Genomic DNA, 21,323 nt, shown 5'->3' on the forward strand with positions numbered 1-21,323 from the left:
TTCTGTCTTCTCTCCCCCCCATGGTGTGACCGGGTTACTGTGTCTCATTGAGGATGACTGCATGGACTCTGATCGTGGGGGTTCTGGTCACCCTGAGAGTGAGAGGCTCTTTCTCTCGCTCCCCACCCCCATGACTGGTTAAATGAATGCGTTGCCAACCTGGGTTCCTGGTGTCCTGGCACCAGCGAGTTGGGAGACTCTGCCCCTGTCCCTCCCCCGTCTCGGGGCTTGTAGGGGTGTGATCCCACCACCACCACTCCAGCGCGTGTGTTCTCGCGCGCTTGGTGGTCTGTGTGGTGAGGGGGGTCCTTGTGCAGGTAGTGGAGCCTGGCGGGGTGTAGCGGGTTGTGCACCAGGGGCGCAGTTGGCCTGGTTAGGACAGCTGACTCGTTGTTTTATTGTTTATTGTTTTGGGTTTTTTTGCCAATGAGCAGAAAGGGGAGCGGCAACTCAGGGCTGCCCCTCTTCGGGAACCCACCCCTCTCCGTGGCCCGGGTCCCGCGGGAAAGCGGGCTGTCACCCTGCCGGACCCCGCATCAGGCCGCCCCATTTCCTGCTCCAGCGCGAGAGCTGGCTCTGATTGGAGGGAGCTGAGCGCCTCTGCCTGGTGCTCCTTGATTTCTTCCGTTAGGATTGGGAAGAAAAAAAATCTTTAAAGCCAGATTTAACTTTGCAGCGCTCAGCGCCTGGAGAGTGGAGGAAACTCTCTTGGCGGGCTGGAAAATGCATTTGAAGGAGGAGACTCCACACCCACGGAAGGAGGCCAAAGCAGTTACAGTTAGAGGTCAAGTTGACAAAGGGATAGGGAGGGTGAGGTTGTGGATGGAGAAACTCAGATTTCAGCCTGATGTCAAGACTTGATGCTACCTTGCAGGCTCTGTATCTTTCAGCCACTTAAATAATTTGAGTGGAAACACCTGTAAGGTCCCAGGGATCATTCTCTTCTCTGGGGGATGCAGAGTTGAACAGGACAGTCTTTTCCTTTTAGTAGTGTTTTGTTCTGGTCCAAGACAGAAGACTGAGGCATAGGCAGAAGTAGTTCTAATATCCAAACAAATTCTCTGTTAACAAGGTGGTGTATAAATAACAGGAGGACAGGACGAAACTTTGATCACAGTGCAGTTGTTGCTCTTATACAGCCCCAACTTAGCATGCAGACCCCTCTCCCCACCTACGGCTCCTCTTACGCATTCTTACCTGTCAGTTTAAGTGACTCCTCCTCCTGGAAGCTTTCCCTGAAACCCATGTCCTGCCCTCTAGAGCTGTGGTCTTCCAGGACAGAGCGGTGAGCTGTAGTATGTAGTGTGATAAATGCTCTGATAGAGATGGGCACAGTTTGTATCCAGAGCTGAGAAGAAGCGTATTTAAATGGGAGGTGTATTTTTTTTTTTTTCTGTACCATGGTTCCAGATATTTCATGTGATTTATTTCTTCACAACTCTGCAATTTTTCAACTCTCCAGAGGGTTTTTAGAATAATATTTGCTGTTACTTCCTAGTGTTTGCTGCACAAATGAGTGTAGGGTACTTGATTCGTAGTCATGCGGTCTAATTCTGCCTCCAGAATTAAGCTACTGCTTGTTCTGGCAAAGCTACCCTTTCTGGGCTTCACTTTCTTCACCTTTGAGAATCTTAACACGGGGGAAGAATCTTCTTAGTCCTAAACCTTAATTCTTTTAACCAAATAGAGCAGAGGAAAGCTCTCTTAGCACAAGTGGAGATCTTTAAAAATATAGATTCAAAGTGGCAGTTCTTTTCTTTTTCTTCAAAAAGTGTAGGTTCGTGGGTGTATACTTTGTTTCAGATTTAAGGACAGGAGTCTATGAAGGAAACTGAAGCAACATTTTGATATTGTCTTGCATATTCTTTATAATTATGTTGTCCTTGTAACATCTGCATCGTATCAGATTGGTTTGATGTTTTCCTTAATGAAGTCACTGGGTGCAGAACTCTTGTCTGGAGCATTTCGTTGATCTTTTGAGTGTTATATGAAGGCGGCCAACTGTAGGCTTCTGTATGTCGCAGTCTCTCACAGAGATTTTAATTTGGGGAGTCTGAAATAAGTGGAATTTGGAGAGTGCCTTGAGTAAGTGTGTGTGACTTTATATAATGGCTTAAAGCACAGTTTAAAATTGTTGCTTGCAAAAAAATTATGTCCAATGTTGAATGACCTATAAGGAAACTCCAAGTCTAAGGAATATGGTAATTAATCCTTTAAACAATCTCCTCTCCAATTTATGTTTAGTAAGATGGGAATTTGGTGTGCTTGATTTCCTGAAAGCCACATGTCTGTCTATAGAAAGGATACATAGTTTTCTCTGCTATTCTTATTTGGGGATTAAAAATAGGATAAGCCCTCTGGTAGTGATGCCACTGAATTAGGATTTTCACTTAACTCAGTAGGAGTTTTTTCCTTTTTTTGTTTTGCATCCTTTCCTAATTAAAAAAAAAAGTGCTTTGTTACAGGCTACATGTGGTTTGTTATTGATTTTATTTTAGGAGGGGCCTTAGGAAACTCATCTGGATCTTCTTTGTGGTTTTCTTAGGATGTATCGATATTCTCACTGAAACTTAACTAGTTAATGCTTATTCTGTGTCAAGATGACCGTTTCATTCATAGACAGCTGGATCTTTATATGGATCCAATGAAAAGGAGTCTCCCATGGAATGCAATGCCTGGGGTTAGAGATGGTAGAGTTTGGACTCTGCATTTCAAAGTTGTCCTCTCGTTCTTTACTGAAGGAAGAGAGGACCCCTCGCTCTCACCCAGGGGCCCAAACACAAAGCCTCATTCACCCTGCTTTCAAGGACTGATGGCGCTTCCTCTTTTTTTTTTTTTTTTGAGATTATGATGTTCTATAAATCACCTTTTTCTTTTACGTATTATATGCCTCAAAGTCAGTCTTTGGTGTTCAAGCCTAACCTCCACCCCAAACCCCATATCACCCACCAAATGGATTTTCTTCTCTCTTTTTAAAGTCCTCACCATGTATGCGTCTGTTATCACAGGCTACCTCACCCAAGATCTTTTTGGATGTTAGCGGGATGTAAAGGCAAGTGACACAGTGAAGACTACTCCCTTGTTTCTCTTGGACAGGAGTCATGAACTAGAGAGTCGGTCCTACTAAGGCTTTCGTGAAGTCCAAGTGCATCTTTGGACTTCAGCTCCCTCAGCTGTAAAATGGAGTTAGCTGTTCATTATGCCTCCTCCGTGTAGCTCAGGAGGTTGTTGTGGGGATGCAATGGAATCAGGGAAGTAGTGCAATTTGTAAGTTGTAAAATATGATGTTGCCAAGGATTTAAAAAAAAAATTACTTCATTAACAATTTAATGAATCCAGGTTGTTCTTCAAATCTCTAAATGTTTAACGTACACATGGTCCTTAGTGTGAGCTGTGTCAGGCAACTTCATTTAGGATTTTTACCTTTAATTGGCCAGTGCTGTTTGATACTTCAGCATTGTGGGGAGACATCATGTTGAGTCACCACTAATCCTTTGTAAGCAAGACAATGGCATATGTATAATGTAGCCTTTAACCGTCTCTTCAGGCTTGTGCGATCCCATGGATGCTCCGTTAACGAAGCACACTTTCTTGACATTTCAGTTCCTGAGTGACCTGTCTTGCGGTAGGAAAAGGCAGTAGGCAGTCTGAGGTCAAGGTCAGCAAGCACTCGCCGGCTCACATCAGAGCTACCCAGCACGAGTGAGCAGTGGGCATCAGCTCCGGGGTTTCTCGGGCCTTCCTCTCCACAGGCCAGCCTGCTCCGGAGACTGCAGTACTTCCCAGTGTCTCTCTCCCTCCTGCCTTTTCTTCCTCTCTACCCACTGCTCAGTGCCTCTGAGCTCCCCCCACCTCCCAGTTGGAGGGATACAACGGCTAATAAAACACAGCACTTGTCCTCAAAGAATCTACCTTTTATACGCAGATATTAAATTATACCGTCACGCAGCTCAACAAACCTTTATACGGGTTACCTGCGATGTGCCCAAATCCTGTGGTAGATGTGGACATATGAGGTGGGACACGTGACTCCTGCGCGAAGGGCGGGGGGCTCCACGGCCCAGGGAGAGAGGCAGACCTGGGTATGATCTCAGTACCATGCAGTAAGCGCTACCAGAGGTCTGTAGGAAAGTTTGGGGGCCGGGATGGTGCACACAATCCAGCATTTATTCCCCTACATGCTATTTAGAGTTTATTGGGCAAGGCAGGTATCCCAGGTTTCTAAGTTGAAGGGCAGTGAATTACCCGAAACCTAAAATTTGTAGAATGTTCTGGGCACTTTGTAATTCCCCAGATCTGCATTTGTCAGAACAAATCTCTAAATGTTTGGCTGGCCATGGCTGGCCATTGACTTCAGTCAGTTTACTCTTTGAATGTCAACAAGGTGACAGCACCCTGCTGGGTGTTTCACCCTGCTGTATGGGCTTCCTGTGGCTGCTGTAACAAATTACCCCACACTCAGCAGCTTTAAAACAACACAGATCTGTCATCTCACAGTTCTCCTGGTGAAAAGTCTGACTCTGGCCTCACCGGGCAAAAAACAAGGTGTGGGCAGGGCCACGTTCCTTCCTGGAGAATCTGAGGGAGAGTTGCTGCCAAGCTCGTGCAGATTATCAGCCGAATATAGTTCCTGCAGTTGTTGGAGTTGAGGCCCCTGTTTCCTCTCTGGCTGTCAGCCAGAGGGCCGCCCATAGCTCCTAGAGACCTCTTTCTCGTCCTTGCACACACCCCCGTGTGCCCAGAACCAGCAGGGACCACTGTGGGCTGCTCCAGCTCTCCAACTTCCGCTTCTGCCGCATCTCTAATACCTGGAGAAAGTTCTTGGCTTTTAAGGGCCCATGTGATTAGATGTGGCCCACCTAGATAACCCAGGATAACCTCCCCATATAAGGCCAGTAGCGAAGCCCCTTTGCCATGTAATGTGACATAGTCACGGGTTCCAGAGATTGGAGCATGGACATCTTTGGGGACCATTATTCTGCCTTCCACAATTAGCTGATCCATTTATCAGTGACCGATGAAGTTGTTACTGTTACCTGAATTGATATGTAAGTTAATGAAGGCACCAGAATTTTAAGCCAATCGGCAGGACCATTAAGATCCCTATTAAGTGGCAAGACAGTTCTTCTGATTTGCTGTTGAGCCGTGGGTGGGGTTACAGCACAAGAGACCCTCAGTTGAAAGCAGAGTAACTTTTGTGCTTTGGGCTACTTAAGTGGTCCGCTCTGATTAGAGAAGTTTTGCCAAGAAGTCATTAGAGTAATTCCTCAATTAGAAAAACCAGCCAGGGGTGGTGGTGGTGGGCATTTAGGGCCTTGCCTTTTCAAGGTTTACAAGAAAGACTCTGTCCTCATGGGGTAGAGAGTGCAGGATTCCATGTCCATTTCTAGAATGGAAACAGCGGAGTCAACCCGACGGGATTCACATTCCTGAGTTTTAGAGAGTGTGTTTCAAGGCTGAGGCAAAGCCCAATAAAACGAAGTTTTCACTTTCATTGATAATTAGGGATGAGGTGCGTTTTGTGGTCCAGGAAACAACTGGTGATGATCACCAAGGATTTAAGACCAAGCATGACCTCATTTGATCATGTAGGTGTTTTTAATCGTTTTTCATAAGGATTTTCTTTTTCCTTTACAACAAATGACAAGCTCTGATTTGAAATAAACTTCCTGTAAGAAAGCAGAATCTAGAATTCTAAGGCTTTAAAGCTGGCCTTTGGGAATTTATGAACTGCCTGTGATCCTGGGCAAACATTTTGTGTGTCCGCACCCGTGTGTGTGTTTAGTGGGGAGAGGAGTTGCAGCTTGCCATTCATTTTCAACGGGGCTGGGTTCCAGAAGGGTGAACATACCCCTCAGTGTGATCTTCCTGCTAGTCAAGTATCAGATTTTGTTTAAAAATTTAATGCTCATTTTGAACAAAGTTCTACGGGTCCACAGTTTTAAGAGTCAAAAGTTCTGTGAGACTTAGAACAAAAACACAGCAATCACCTGCCCCGCCCTTCTCCACCCTGATTCCTGCTCCTCAGAGGCCATCATTTTAACGTTTCATCTCTTTCCTCTAGATTTTGTGTGTGTGAAACATCCTACTATTTAGAAGCCGATTTAGGTCACTTATCCCACTGCCAGCTCTTTCCGCCCTGTCGTCTCTGTGATTATGTTAAAGGTTTTGCTGAAGAATTCAGCAGCACTTAGGACAACTGTGGAGATATCATTCACAGCTGAGGTGTTTGGTCTATTTTGATTACATTTCCTTTCTTTTTTCCTAGAGTTTGTTTTGCTTTGTTTTCTTTGTATCTGTCCTTTATTCACCCCTCATCCCAGAAGTGTCAGTCTCCTCTTAGTACATCCACACCCACCAGGTAATAATTCTTCTGAACTTCTCATCCTGCTGCCTTTCCTCTCCAGGGCTTGCTTGCTAGGCCTGCTGCGACTGTCCTCCTAGATCTTCCCTATAACCCTGAGAGTTTCTTTCACTCCCTCCTGAGTTAAGATTCCTCCTTTATAGTTTTTTCATTTACTCTGGTGGAGCATATATGTATGATCTCGTATAATGTTGATATTCTCTCGTGTAATCGACCATTTGTCTGAGTATAGAATTCTGGGCTACAAATAATTTTCCTGCAGAATTTTGAAGACACTGCTCAGAATTCCAGGTGCCAGTGTGACAGTTGATGTGTCCGAAGCCTTTTCTTTGTAGGTGACCCACATTTTCCTTTGTGTCATCTTTTCCTGGTGTTTGGAAATTGTGTGATGGTCGTGTCACGACGTGGGTCTTGTTTTTGTTCCTTGTGTTTGGCACTTGGTGGGCCCTGCCCCATCCGTGGACTCCTGTCCTTTACTCTGAGCACACATTCCCCTACAGGTCTTCTGCGCTCTTCTCTTTACCCCCTCCTTTGTCTCTGATTTCCTTTCTGGAAGATTTTTCCAGCCTTTTCTCTAAACCCACCTAAGAATTTTTATTGCTATATACATATTTTTTTAATATTACGAACTCGTTTATAGTCCCTGAAAATACATATTTTTTACAGTTCCATCCTTTCTGGTTTTGAGGATATGGTCAGATGTGGTTTTATTTTAATATGGAGGAAAGGTTTATTTTAATATGGCTTCTCAGTTTGATTATCTAACAAAGCCTGAAATATTTGATAGTAGCTTCATGGCACGACTGCAGTCTGCGAGAAAAATTACCTTTCAGCCCATTATCTATTTTTCAATATGGAAAAAAAAGGTTACCTCTCCGTCCTTGGAGGCATGAGATGCAGCTTTTGTATGTTTCCAGACACCTTCTTCAAACACATTTCTTTCCCATCCGTGCATGTCACAGCTAAATTTTGCCCTCCACTTTGTAAATCTAAGAGTGCCCATTCAGTACTCTGTGTGTGGCTGCCATCAACGAGTTCAGAGTTTGGAAATCCTTGTTTCCTTTTACTTGACCTGGCGCACTCCTAGTTGATTGTGCCCATACATGTGATATGCAGCGCTGCTGGGGGCAGGCAGCATTGAGAAATCTCCTTTTTGGGGTCATTTTTTAACCATAAAAAAATATTAGGAAAAGGAAAAAGAAGCAGTAGTAATGATGGATTCTTGTTCTGGACACTAGGTAATGGTGCCACATACTAAGGGTATTTTTAGCCATGGTGGGTGGAGCTAGGTTTGGGGCTGTCAGCCAGTCTGGAACTTTCTACCGGAAGTAGTATACAGAAATGGCTTCTTGGGAGCAGGACACAGGCCTCTTGGGGGGTGTTTGATGAAGACATGTGTGACAGATGTCCAAAGGGGAAAGGAGAATGCATGGAACCCAACATCAAGAATGGCTCTTGAAAAGTAAATGGTTTTCCGGAACATGTACAGCATGCAATTCTCAGTTATGTTAACTCTCTGATATGGAAACAAAAGTGAAAGTGACAATCAGGATGAATCTTGAGGACATGTGGCATGATATTTTCTTGTGAAAAATCCCCTCTTCCTAATCAATTCAGATTTGTATGTTGGGAGGTTATAGATAAGTTTACTTGAATTTTTTCTCCAGATGCGTTATTTCAGTTTTCCTGTTCTTGAAGAGCGACCCTCTATGTTAGTCTGTTCAGGCTGCTATAGCAGAATACCAAAGACCAGGTGGCTTGTAAACACCAGAATTCTATATCTGGAGTTCTGTAGGCCAGAAGTCCAAGATCAAGGTGTTGGCCCATCTGGTGTGGGCCCTCCTGGCTCACAGATGATGTCTTCTTGCATTGTGCTCATGTGGTAGAAGGATAATGGGGCTCTCTAGGGTCCCCTTTATAAGGGCACTAATCCCATTCAGGGGGGCTGCATCCTCATCACCCGATGGCCTCCTGAGGGCCCTCCCTCCTGAGACCATCCCTTTGGGGGTTCAGTTTCAACATAGGGATTTTGAGGGAACCCCAACATTCTGTCTGTAGGACGTTCTGAGAAGCTCGGGGTCCTGTATCACCTCCCCCATCACTACTGCCTCTGTGGGTTGAGTGCTTACTGTGCCCGAGGCACTGTGCCAGGCACTTTACGTCCACACCTTGCTTCACCTTTGCAGCCACTCTGGGGGGTAGGTAATGTCCTCATTTTGCAGGTGATGAAACGAGACGAGACTCCTGGGGACTAGAGTTAGCAGTCTGTGTGGTGTATTTAAAAGTTCTCATCATGAGAAGAAAAATCGGTAATGCTTTACAAATGTTTCATGTGAACCAGACTTACCGTGGTGATCACCTCACAACATACACATGTATCAAATCCTGACATTGTACACCTCAACCAGTCCATTGTTGTATGTCAGCTGTATCTCAGTTAAAAACCAGAGAGGAGGGGACATTGAATAACTTGCTCAAGATCACAGGGTAAGTGGAATTCAACTGCTAAGGCCAAAGCCTGGGCTCCTGACTCCATGCTACACTGGCCTCTTTATCTGCTCGGACTTCTTGGTGTCTCGGCACTGAGTTGACTGGTGTGCCAGGAACTGTCTTAATGGAGCTTTTCACACTGCCAGCAACTTCCGCTTGGTGGCCCGGTGGCTCTTGCAGGGCGCTCCTTGTGGTGCGGGCGGGTCTTCGGTGTCCGTGCGCTGTGTCCCCCCCACCCCCCACGCTCACTCCGTCCATCAGCCACTCGGCAGTTAGAGCACCTCGTCTGGGAGCGGGAGTCCCGGCCCAGGCAGCCCGGACAGCTGTGCGGGGAGGGGACAGACATGTATTGTGTGTTCATTGGCTGCTTGGGCTTGTGACAAATGCTGGCAGAGGGGGAAACCAGATGTTCTGGGACGTTAGCCGGTGTGGGGGCATGGCGCCACAGAGGACGTGGTTTGGAGGTGGACTGTGGAGGAGGAGAGGAGTTCCCAGGGTGAAACTGAGCAGCTGGGGCTTTCTTGGCCCTTCGAAGATTCCAGGTGGTCCCCCTTGGATGGCCTTTCCCGAATTCATGGTATTTTTCATGCAGGGCAGGGAGTGACCACAGCAAAGGAGCTATCTGCCGTGAACATGTTATGTCTTTGATGTGGGACAGATTGGGCCAGCCTGGGCTGTGAGAGAAGAGCCTGGGCCTCCCACCCGGTTGGACACCTGTCAGGCGAGGCCCAGAGGGTGTCATCATGCCTGGACCCCGTGTGCCACCTGTATTTGGGGGAGTGCCCTTATAAAGGGGACCCCAGAGAGCCCCATTATCCTTCTACCACATGACCATAGCTTCTGTACTGTGCGTGAGGGCCAATGCACATAACACTCAGCCTGTCCGTCCTCTGGGTGAGATAACCCCACAGAACAGAAGGGTTCTACTGATCCACACCCTGCCTCCCTGATGATGAACTGTCCCTTGTACCACCGTGGAGGGCTTTCTGAAGCCCTCGGATCCAGGCAGTCTATCGGCTGCCCATGGAGCTTGGGTAGAGCAACCAGGCTGAGGGCGGAGACACGGGCCCCACAGACCCAGGCCAGCATCTGGCTCTGCCACTCACTGATTAGCAGTGTGCAGTCTTGGGCTCATCAGTAACTTCTGTGAGCCACTTAGACAATGTGGAGACACTACCTGCTTGGTAAGGGGAGCAGGCGTGTGAGGTAACGAACGTGAAGTGTGCGAGGCTTTCTGAGTAGAACGGCACGCCTGGCGCTACTCATAGTAGTTACAGCTCTGACTCAGGTGCACCCTGGTGAAGAACAGCACCCAGCCTGGGGGTACCTGTGGCAGCAGCGAAGGGGCAGGTGTGGGAGCCTCTGACTTGAGTAGGGAGCGGCAGCACAGAGACGCGGGCGGGATCTGTCGCGATCGCTGTCGGGCAGTGAAATTTACATCCTTGGTTTGCGGCCACATGGCTGGTGGACCTGAGGACCGCCTGGGTTGGGCGCGGCCTCCCGGACCTGCCGGTGGGACAGTGCGGCCGGGCTATGTGAGGGAGCTTGGGCTGCCTGGCACGGCGTCCGGGTTCTAGCTCCACAGGGAAGGCACTCAGAACGGTGTGGGCGATTAAAGTTTTGTTTCTGATTCTGAAGCAGATTTAGGAGTGAGTGAATAGGGCACATCCGAGTCTGCTAAAAGTGGAAGTGAGGGGCAGCATGGAAAAATCACTTCCTAATTAAGGATCATTGAGTGAGAGTTAGAACGACCCATACCGGTGGAGCAAGACGGCGGAGGAGTAGGAGACCTGGATTTCGTCTGGTCCCAGGAATTCAGCTGGATAGGGATCAAACCATTCTGAACACCTATGAACTCAACAGGAGATCGAAGAAAAGAGTAGCAACAACTCTCTGAACGGAAAAGCAACCACTTTCGGGAAGGTAGGACGTTCAGAGAAGTGAATCCGAGGCGATATTCGGGAGGACAGATGGCGGGGGAGGGGGCCTCCGTCCACCGCTTCTGGCAAGTGATAGAGCCGTGGAGCACAAAATTAGAACTTTTAGAAGTCGGCTCCACTGACGGACATCGCTCCAGTGGCTAAGCGGGAGGTGGAACCCTCGCAGGACAGTGTGGTCTCAGGACCCTAGGGGTCATAGAAAGACCGGGGGTGCCTGAGTGCAGCAGAGCTCCCGGGTGTCGGAGCGGGGAAGCCAGCTGCAGAGACGGAGCTGAGGCGCAGGCTCTCAGCTCGGAGTTGCCATAAACTGTGATCGGTGACACAGTCGGGCCACTGCGCCTCTAGCAGGGACCCAATAGGCGGCAGATCTGGGGAGACTCCCCTTCCTCCCCTGGGAGGAGCGGCGCGGGAGCGCACCGCTCCAATGGTGGGTTTGGAGACTCCACACTGAGTCGGGTGCCAGAGATAGAAACGCTTGGTCAAGGTCGGGTGAGCACGGAGTGTAGCCAGACACCGAGGAGATGGGAGTGATTGACTGCTTTTCTCTGGGGGCGCACTGAGGAGCGGGGCCCCGAGTTCTCGGCTCCTCGGGGCGGACATTGGGAGGCCGCCATTTTCACTCTCATCCTCCAAAGCTGTACCGAGAGCAAACCCGAGCAGATGACTTAGCCCGGAGCGACAAGGGCGGGACAATTCCGCCTCCGGCAAAGACATTTGGGAACCATGGCAACAGGCCCCTCCCCCAGATCAGCAAGACCAGCCAGCCAAGACCAAGCTTACCGATCAATGAGAACGGCAGAACTCCAGCGTTAGGGGAATACTGCACATAGAATTCATGGCTTTTTTACCATGATTCTTTAGTCTTTCAAAGTTAATTTTTTTAAGTGTCTTTTTTTTTGAATTTTTCTTTTTATCTTTTTCAACCAACATCTTATCAATCCCTTTTTTAAAAAAACATTTTTATTTTTCATTTTCAGAGTCATATTCTATCCCTTCGTAGTAGTTACACTTATTTTTGGCATATATATATATATATATATATATCTATGTTGTTCTCTCTTTAAAATTTTGAGATACAGTTTCTTCTAACAGATCAAAATATACCCTAAATCTCTAGTGTATGGCTTTGTTCTAGTCTCCTGACTGATCACATTCTCTCCCCCCCTTTTCTTTCTTTCTTTCTTTCTTTCTTTCTTTCTTTCTTTCTTTCTTTCTTTCTTTTTTAAATCCTCATCTTTCTTTTTCAAACAACTTCTTATCAACTCCTTTTATAAAATTTTTTATAATTTTCATCTTTACAGTCATATTCCATTCCTTCATCGTATCAACTCTTATTTTGTACGTATATAAGTCTTTCTTTAAAATTTTGGGAGGCACTTTCTTCTAACAGACCAAAATACACCCAAAATCTAGTGTGTGGCACTGACCTATGCACCAGCCTGATCATATTTGATCATATTCTGTTTTTTTTGTTTTGTTCTGTTTTTGTTTGTTTTTATCTTTTTCTTTTTTTTTTTTCTCTTTTTCCTTTCTTTCCCTTTCTTTTCCCCTGGTTTCAGATCTTTTCTGATTTGTTTAGAGTATATTTTCTGGGGACGTTGTTACCCTGTTAGCATTTTGTTCTCTCATTCATCTATTCTCCTCTGGACAAAATGACAAGATGGAAAAAATCACCTCAACAAAAAGAACAAGAGGTAGTACCGTCTGCCAGGGACCTGCTCAATACAGACATTAGTACAATGTTGGACCTAGAGTTCAGAATCATGATTTTAAAAGATACGAGCTGGGCTTGAAAAAAGCATGGAAGTTATTAGAGAAACCCTTTCTGGAGAAATAAAAGAACTAAAATCTAACCAAGTCCTAATCGAAAAGGCTATTAATGAGGTGCAATCAAAAATGGGGCACTAACGGCTAGGATAAATGAGGCAGAAGAGAGAATCAGTGATATAGAAGACCAAATGATGGAAAATAAAGAAGCTGAGAAAAAGAGAGATAAACAACTATTGAATCACGAGGGCAGAATTCTGGAGATAAGCGATACCATAAGAAGAAACAACATTAGAATAATTGGGATCCCAGAAGAAGAAGAAAGAGAGAGAGGGGCAGAAGATATATTGGAGCAAATTATAACAGAGAACTTCCCTAATGTAGGGAAGGAAACAGGCATCAAAATCCAAGAGGCACAGAGAACCCCTCTCAAAAATCAGTAAAAATAGGTCAACACCCCGACATCTAATAGTTAAACTTACGAGTCTCAGAGACAAAGAGAAAATCCTGAAAGCAGCTCGGGAGAAGAGATATGTAACCTACAATGGTAGAAACATTAGATTGGCAACAGACCTATCCACAGAGACCTGGCAGGCCAGAAAGGACTGGCATGATTTATTCAGAGCACTAAACGAGAAAAATATGCAGCCAAGAATACTCTATCCAGGTAGGCTCTCATTGAAAATTGAAGGAGAGAAAAAAGCTTCCAGGACAAACAAAAACTAAAGGAATCTGCAAACAGGAAACCAGCCCTACAAGAAAGATTGAAAGGGGTCCTCTAAGCAAAGAGAGAGCCTAAAAGCAGCATAGATCAGAAAGGAACACAGACAATATACAGTCACGGTCACCTTACAGGCAGTACAATGGCACTAACTTCATATCTTTCAATAGTTACCCTGAATGTAAATGGGCTAAATGCCCCAATCAAAAGACACGGGCTATCAGATTGGATTAAAAAACAAGACCCATCGATAGGCTGTCTGCAAGAGACTCATTTCAGACCCAAAGACAACCCCAGATTGAAAGTGAGAGGGGTGGAAAACCATTTACCATGCTAATGGACACCAAAAGAAAGCTGGGGTGGCGATCCTTATATCAGACAAATTAGATTTTAAACCAAAGACTGTAATAAGAGATGAGGAAGGACACTATATCCTACTTAAAGGATCTATCCAACAAGAAGATCTAACAGTTGTAAATATCTATGCCCCTCACATGGGAGCAGCCAATGATATAAGCCAGTTAATAACAAAAGCAAAGAAACACATTGACAACAATACAATAATAGTGGGGGACTTTAACACACCCCTGACTGAAATGGACAGATCATCTAAGCAAAAGATCAACAAGGAAATAAAGACTTTAAATGACACACTGGACCAAATGGACTTCACAGACATATTCAGAACATTCCATCCCAAAGCAACAGAATACACATTCTTCTCAAGTGCCCATGGAACATTCTCCAGAATAGATCACATCCTAGGTCACAAATCAGGTCTCAACCGGTACCAAAAGACTGGGATCATTCCCTGCATATTTTCAGACCACAATGCTTTGAAACTAGAACTCAAATCACAAGAGGAAAGTCAGAAAGAACTCAAATACATGGAGGCTAAAGAGCATCCTACTAAAGAATGAATGGGTCGACCAGGAAATTAAAGAAGAATTAAAAAAATTCATGGAAACCAATGGAAATGAAAACACAACTGTTCAAAATCTTTGGGATGCAGCAAAGGCAGTCCTGAGAGGAAAGTATATAGCAATACAAGCCTTTCTCAAGAAACAAGAAAGGTCTCAAATACACAACCTAACCCTATGCCTAAAGGAGCTAGAGAAAAAACAGCAAATAAAGCCTAAACCCAGTAGGAGAAGAGAAATAATAAAGATCAGAGCAGAAATCAATGAAATAGAAATGAAAAGAACAGTAGAACAGATCAACGAAACTAGGAGCTGGTTCTTTGAAAGAATGAACAAGATTGATAAACCCCTGGCCAGACTTATCCAAAAGAAAAGAGAAATGACCCAAATCAACAAAATCATGAATGAAAGAGGAGAGATCACATCCAACACCAAAGAGATACAAACAATTATAAGAACATATTATGAGCAACTCTATGCCAGCAAATTAGATAACCTGGAAGAAATGGGTGCATTCCTAGAGATGTATCAACTACCAAAACTGAACCAGGAAGAAATAGAAAACCTGAACAGACCTATAACCACTAAGGAAATTGAAGCAGTCATCAAAAATCTCCCAACAAACAAAAGCCCAGGGCCAGATGGCTTCCCGGGGGAATTCTACCAAACATTTAAAGGAGAATTAATACCTATTCTTCTGAAACTGTCCCAAATAATAGAAATGGAAGGGAAACTTCCAAACTCATTTTATGAGGCCACCATTACCTTGATCCCCAAACCAGACAAAGACCCCATCAAAAAGGAGAATTACAGACCAATATCCTTGATGAACATGGATGCAACAATTCTCACCAAAATACTAGCCAATAGGATCCAACAGTACATTAAAAGGATTATTCACCACGACCAAGTGGAACTTATCCCTGGGCTGCAGTGTTGGTTCAACATCCGCAAATCAATCAGTGTGATACAATACCTTAACGAAAGAACAAGAATCATATGATCCTCTCGATAGATGCAGAAAAAACATTTGACAAAGTACAGCATCCTTTCTTGATCAAAACTCTTCAGAGTATAGGGCTAGAGGGTACATACCTCAATATCATAAAAGCCATCTATGAAAAACCCACAGCAAATATCATTCTCAATGGGGAAAAACTGAGAGCTTTTCCTCTAAGGTCAGGAACATGGCAGGGATGTCCACTGTCACCACTGCTATTCAACATAGCATTAGAAGTCCTAGCCAGAGCAATCACACAACAAAAAGAAATGAAAGGCATCCAAATCGGCAAAGAAGAAGTCAAACTCTCACTGTTTGCAGATGATATGATACTTTATGTGGAAAACCCAAAAGACTCCACCCCAAAACTGCTAGAACTCATACAGGAATTCAGTCAAGTGGCAGGATATAAAATCAATGCACAGAAATCAGTGGCATTCCTATACACCAACAACAAGACAGAAGAGAGAGAAATTAAGGAGTCGATCCCATTTACAATTGCACCTAAAACCATAAGATTGCTAGGAATAAATCTGACCAAAGAGGCAAAGGATCTGTACTCAGAAAACTATAAAATACTCATGAAAGAAATTGAAGAAGACACAAAGAAATGGAAAAACGTTCCATGCTCATGGATTGGAAGAACAAATATTGTGAAGATGTCAATGCTACCTAGAGCAGTCTACACATTCAATGCAATCCCCATCAAAATACCATCCACTTTTTTCAAAGAAATGGAACAAATAATCCTAAAATTTGTATGGAACCAGAAGAGACCCCCAATAGCCAGAGAAATGTTGAAAAAGAAAAGCAAAGCTGGTGGCATCACAATTCCGGACTTCCAGCTCTATTACAAAGCTGTCGTCATCAAGACAGTATGGTACTGGCACAAAAACAGACAGATAGATCAATGGAACAGAATCGAGAGCCCAGAAATGGACCCTCAACTCTATGGTCAACTCATCTTCGACAAAGCAGGAAAGAATGTCCAATGGAAAAAAGACAGTCTCTTCAACAAATGGTGTTGGGAAAATTGGACAGCCACATGCAGAAGAATGAAACTGGACCATTTCCTTACACCACATACAAAAATAGACTCAAAATGGTTGAAAGACCTAAATGTGAGACAGCAGTCCTTCAAAATCCTAAAGGAGAACACAGGCAGCAGCCTCTTCGACCTCAGCCACAGCAACTTCTTCCTAGAAACATTGCCAAAGGCAAGGGAAGCAAGGGCGAAAATGAACTATTGGGAGTTCATCAAGATAAAAAGCTAAAACGCTTTTGCACAGCAAAAGAAACAGTCCACAAAACCAAAAGACAGCCGACAGAATGGGAGAAGATATTTGCAAATGACATATCAAATGAAGGGCTAGTATCCAAAATCTATAAAGAACTTAACAAACTCAACACCCAAAGAACAAATAATCCAATCAAGAAATGGACAGAAGACATGAACAGACATTTTTCTAAAGAAGACATCCAAATGGCCAACAGACACGTGAAAAAGTGCTCAACATCGCTCGGCATCAGGGAAATCCAAATCAAAACCTCCATGAGATAACCACCTCACACCAGTCAGAATGGCTAAAATTAACAAGTCAGTATACGACATGTTGGCAGGGATGCGGAGAAAGGGGAGTCCTCCTACACTGTTGGTGGGAATGCAAGCTGGTGCAACCACTCTGGAAAACAGCATGGAGGTTCCTCAAAAAGTTGAAAATAGAGCTACCATATGATCCAGCAATTGCACTACTGGGTATTTACCCGAAATATACCAATGTAGGGATCCGAAGGGGTACGTGCACCCCGATGTTTATAGCAGCAATGTCCACAATAGCCAAACTGTGGAAAGAGCCAAGATGTCTATCAACAGATGAAAGGATAAAGAAGAGGTGGTATATATACACAATGGAATATTATGCAGCCATCAAAAGGAATGAGATCATGCCATTTGCAGCGACGTGGATGGAGCTGGAGGGTGTTATGCTGAGTGAAATAAGTCAATCAGAGAAAGACATGTATCATATGACCTCACTGATAGGAGGAATTCTTAATCTCAGGAAACAAACTGAGGGTTGCTGGAGTGGTGGGGGGTGGGAGGGATGGGGTGGCTGGGTGATAGACACTGGGGAGGGTATGTGCTATGGTGAGCACTGTGAATTGTGCAAGACTGTTGAATCACGGATCTGTACTTCTGAAACAAATAATGCAACATATGTTAAAAAAAAAAAAGAAGAAGAAGTTAGCAGGAGGGGAAGAATGAAGGGGAGTGAGTCAGAGGGGGAGATGAACCATGAGAGACGATGGACTCTGAAAAACAAACTGAGGGTTTTAGAGGGGAGGGGGGTGGGGGGATGGGTTAGCCTGGTGACGGGTATTAAAGAGGGCACGTTCTGCGTGGAGCACTGGGTGTTATGCACAATGAATCATGGAACACTGCATCAAAAACTAATGATGTATGGTGATTAACATAACAATAAAAAATAAAAAAAACAGGTGGAAAAAAAAGAACTACCCATTCCTAAGTTGAAAAGTGGAAACAAATGTGTTTTGGTGGCCCTCCAAGAGTCTGGGTGCCATTGCATGTGGTTGACTGAAAGGGGCCCGGGTGAGGGGCCGTTGCCTCATCCTGAGGCATCTTGCTGTTCTTCCTGGGGGAGAGTGGGCCGGGACGGAGGTGCCCAAAGCTGGGAGCATGTGTGTACCTCTTTACGTACAACGTCCCCTTCAATGCGAGCTGAACGGTAAATACTATTTTTATTAAAGATGGAGACAGAGGCTTAGTGGCGTTAAGGGACTTGCTGGACGTCGTGTGGTTATAAGTGGAGAAATGAGATGCTGATGAACTCTGGGGTTTAACCCCAAAGCCCTTGAGCTTTCCCTAATACCCGGCCACCTCCCCGGTGGTGGGGGAAGGAGTAAGAACCCCAGTGCGTGGGGCTTTGTGGAAAGAGCCTGGGGGTATGATGATGTCTCCAGACTTGGGATAAGCCGCGTCATGCTTTTGAGTAACGAGTGACCACTTGGAGAAAAGCCCCCAGTTTAAGACTTTTCTTTGTGGGAATAGATGAAGAGCAAACATATGCAAAAGGCAAAGCTGCATACCCAGTGCTGGCTGGAGCTGGGGGGTGGCCACTGTGGGTAAGGGGCTAGGTTGCTCTGGATAAGGGGCCATTTCCCTGAGTGGATTGCTGTGGGTAAGGGGCTAGGTTGCTCTGGATAAGGGGCCAGTTCCCTGAGTGGATTGCTGTGGGTAAGGGGCTAGGTTGCTCTGGATAAGGGGCCAGTTCCCTGAGTGGATTGCTGTGGGTAAGGGGCTAGGTTGCTCTGGGTATTGTAGCTTCATATGGCCGCTGGAAGAAGTTTTTCACACTGACATTTACATCAGAGTGACTGTAAACTGTAGGGCATTACCTCCAAGATTTAAAATAGGAAGGCTTCAGTAATATCCGCTTGGTGTGGTTACATGTTTCATTCATCATTATAAAAATCTGCTTTTGTCCACGGCTGGGTCTTTGTCATCCACTTTGTGGTTGATCCGAATCCCTGAGTTTCTTATCTCCTGTGTACTTCATGGTGGGTCTTCGCTTGTCCACCTGGTCAGTGAAATTGAGTTTTGTTACCTTTATTGGCACTGGAGTATTGAACTGTGGGTCAGAGCACTGATCGCACTGATAAACTGGGATGCAGGGAAATGCTCTAGTGTTTTTGGTGGCAAAGCCAGGAGTAAAAGCCCATGTACCTGCCACAGGAAAGCTAAATGTGTGGCCCAAAATGAAATATTTTTATAACTGATTTTTATTTATCTCTGCTTCTCATTCTTTTTAGCACAGAAATTTTAAGTTGGCCTTTGCGTGTTGTCATAAATGTAAACGATACTGACTTGTTGACATATAGTTTAATTTTTTCCTGTTCATCCATTTGCTGATTCAACATGATTGACAGGACAGTTATGGGCCCCCCAGTTTCGATTGGTGAAGCACCTCTGGTGTCATGGTACCAGAGTGGAGTCTTTGGCAGGTACACGGGATTAGATGAGGTTGTGAGGATAGGGCCTGGTCCGATGAGAGGAGGCTGCTTGGAAGAAGAGACAGTGGAGAGCTTGCGTCTCCATGTTGTGGGCACACTGTGAGAAGGTGGCCATCTGCAAGCCAGGGGAGAGCTCTCCCCAGGAGCCGCATCGACGGGTGCCGAGGTCTTGGACTTCCAGCCTCCTGGAAGAAATCAGGGAGAAATCACAACTGAGAGAAATCACTTCTGTTGTTTACACCCCCAGTCTGTGGTCTCTGGCCGAGATGATTAATTTAATACAGACATGGTTCTAGACTACTATAGTCTATATATAAGTTGGCAGTGGTATAAAAATAAAGACATGGTACTTTGTATGTGGAGACAGCCCCGTGATCCCAGGGCCAGTACCCTGGCTCATGTCCTCCTAATGGTGTCTTGTCTGTATTAGGATAGCTTCCTCAGCCCTCTCCACCCTACCCCGTGGCAGGAATAAATCACGTATGGTGTTCTGCTTTTAGCATTCCCCATCTACAAACCCCTTTTGCGATTTTCCGTCGTTAAGACAGAGCGCCGATTCCTTGGCTCAGCATTCAAGGCCTTCATGATCTAGATGCCATCTACAGGTTTGGGTTCCTTTCTCCCTTCCTGGCACCAGCCTTGCACTCCAGCTAGTCGCGTGAGCCCTTTTGTGAAGCCTGGTGTAAGAGCTGCACGTACAATTTGTGCTCTCCCACCTCCTCCTCTGCGCACTGCTGCCTCTTCCAACCTTGCCCACCTTTGAGGTGTGAAGTACTCCCTTTCCATGACCTGTTCTCCGACACCCCGATTAAAATTGCACTGTCATCCTAGAACTCTTGACATTTTGTGTCTTATTTAATTAACACAATGATCCTGTGAGGTAGCTATTATTAGTTACCTAATTTCTTCTATAGTCAGGTTAGAAATGCTTGCCTCAGTCCTGTATTTTGATCATGTGACATGAGCAGTGGAGCGACATTCAAAGGGCGCTAGAGAGTGAAAGGGGGCCCTACTCTGGTCCGCAGTCTGACTCCCATAACCACGTGACCAGCTGCGTTCGCATCCTTGAGGTTTATCTGAGCACGGTCAAGCATTTATGGATAATTGTGTCTTCTTGAAATAACACAGATGTAGGCGTAGTATGAACACTATTATTCAATGTTGACATCGTTCCCAGTCTTTTACAATAAGAAACAGTGCTGTGTTTATGTAACTCCTGTGCAGGTGCATGATTATGTTTGTGAGATGGTTCTAGAAGTGGGGCTGCTGGGTCAAAGGGTGTGCACACTTGAAATTCTGATTGGGTGTTGCTGGGATCCTGTTCATCAGGGTTGGACCATTTAATCCTCTCTTTGTCAGCGTTTAAGGGGCCAGTTTTCCCTCCTCTTGACAACACAGTAAGTCTTCACGTGTTTTGTTCTTTGACAGTCTTATAGCCAGGTTAAAAAAAATTGTGTCTATTTTAAAGAGTAGGGGACTGAAGCTAAGGGAGATTAGGGAATTTGCCTAGTCTCCTAGAGGTAGGTAAGCCATGACCTGAATTTAGCCTTCTAGATTTCAAAATTTGTTTTCTTTGGAGGCAAGCTGACGTAAAATATACATTGCCTTTGACAATAATTATGTACCGTTTACTCCTTCTCCTGGAATTACAGGCCGTGCGTGTGTGTGCATGTGTGCGCATGCTGTGCGTGTGTCTGTGTGTGCGTGTGGGCACATGTGCGTGTGTGCAGAGGGAATTTTCAGAGTAAGAGAATTTTTTATTGAGTCTAGGGATAGTCCTCAAAAGGCAGTGCAGATGGTAAAATAACATTAGTAGGTTCTTTTATATCTCAAAACATATCTAAATTGTCTTGACTTCTTGAGGCACCTGGGTGCTCTGTTGGTTAAGCGGCGAATCTGCTTCTCCCTTTCCCTCTGTCCTTTGCCCACCTCATGCTTGCTTGTTCTCTGTTTCTCAAATAAATTCTTTTTTTTTTTTTTTTTTGAGAGAGAGAGCAAGAGGGGGGTGGGTCAGAGGGAAAAGCAGGCTCCCTGCTAAGCAGGGAGCCCAATGTGGGACTCAATCCCAGGACCCTGGGATCATGACCTGAGC

The 21,323-nt window shown here is 45.2% G+C and overlaps 1 protein-coding gene across 5 annotated transcripts in view; it reads left to right on the plus strand.

Moving 5' to 3' along the window:
- Nucleotides 1–21,323, plus strand: part of AFAP1 (actin filament associated protein 1) — a 145,732-nt gene that overhangs the window by 1,107 nt on the left and 123,302 nt on the right. The window lies entirely within an intron of this gene.

The sequence above is a fragment of the Callorhinus ursinus genome, unplaced genomic scaffold (assembly GCF_003265705.2).
Source record: "Callorhinus ursinus isolate GAN/ISIS: 27379988/994484 unplaced genomic scaffold, GSC_fseal_2.0 scaffold4, whole genome shotgun sequence".
In the NCBI taxonomy this organism is placed as follows: domain Eukaryota; kingdom Metazoa; phylum Chordata; class Mammalia; order Carnivora; family Otariidae; genus Callorhinus; species Callorhinus ursinus.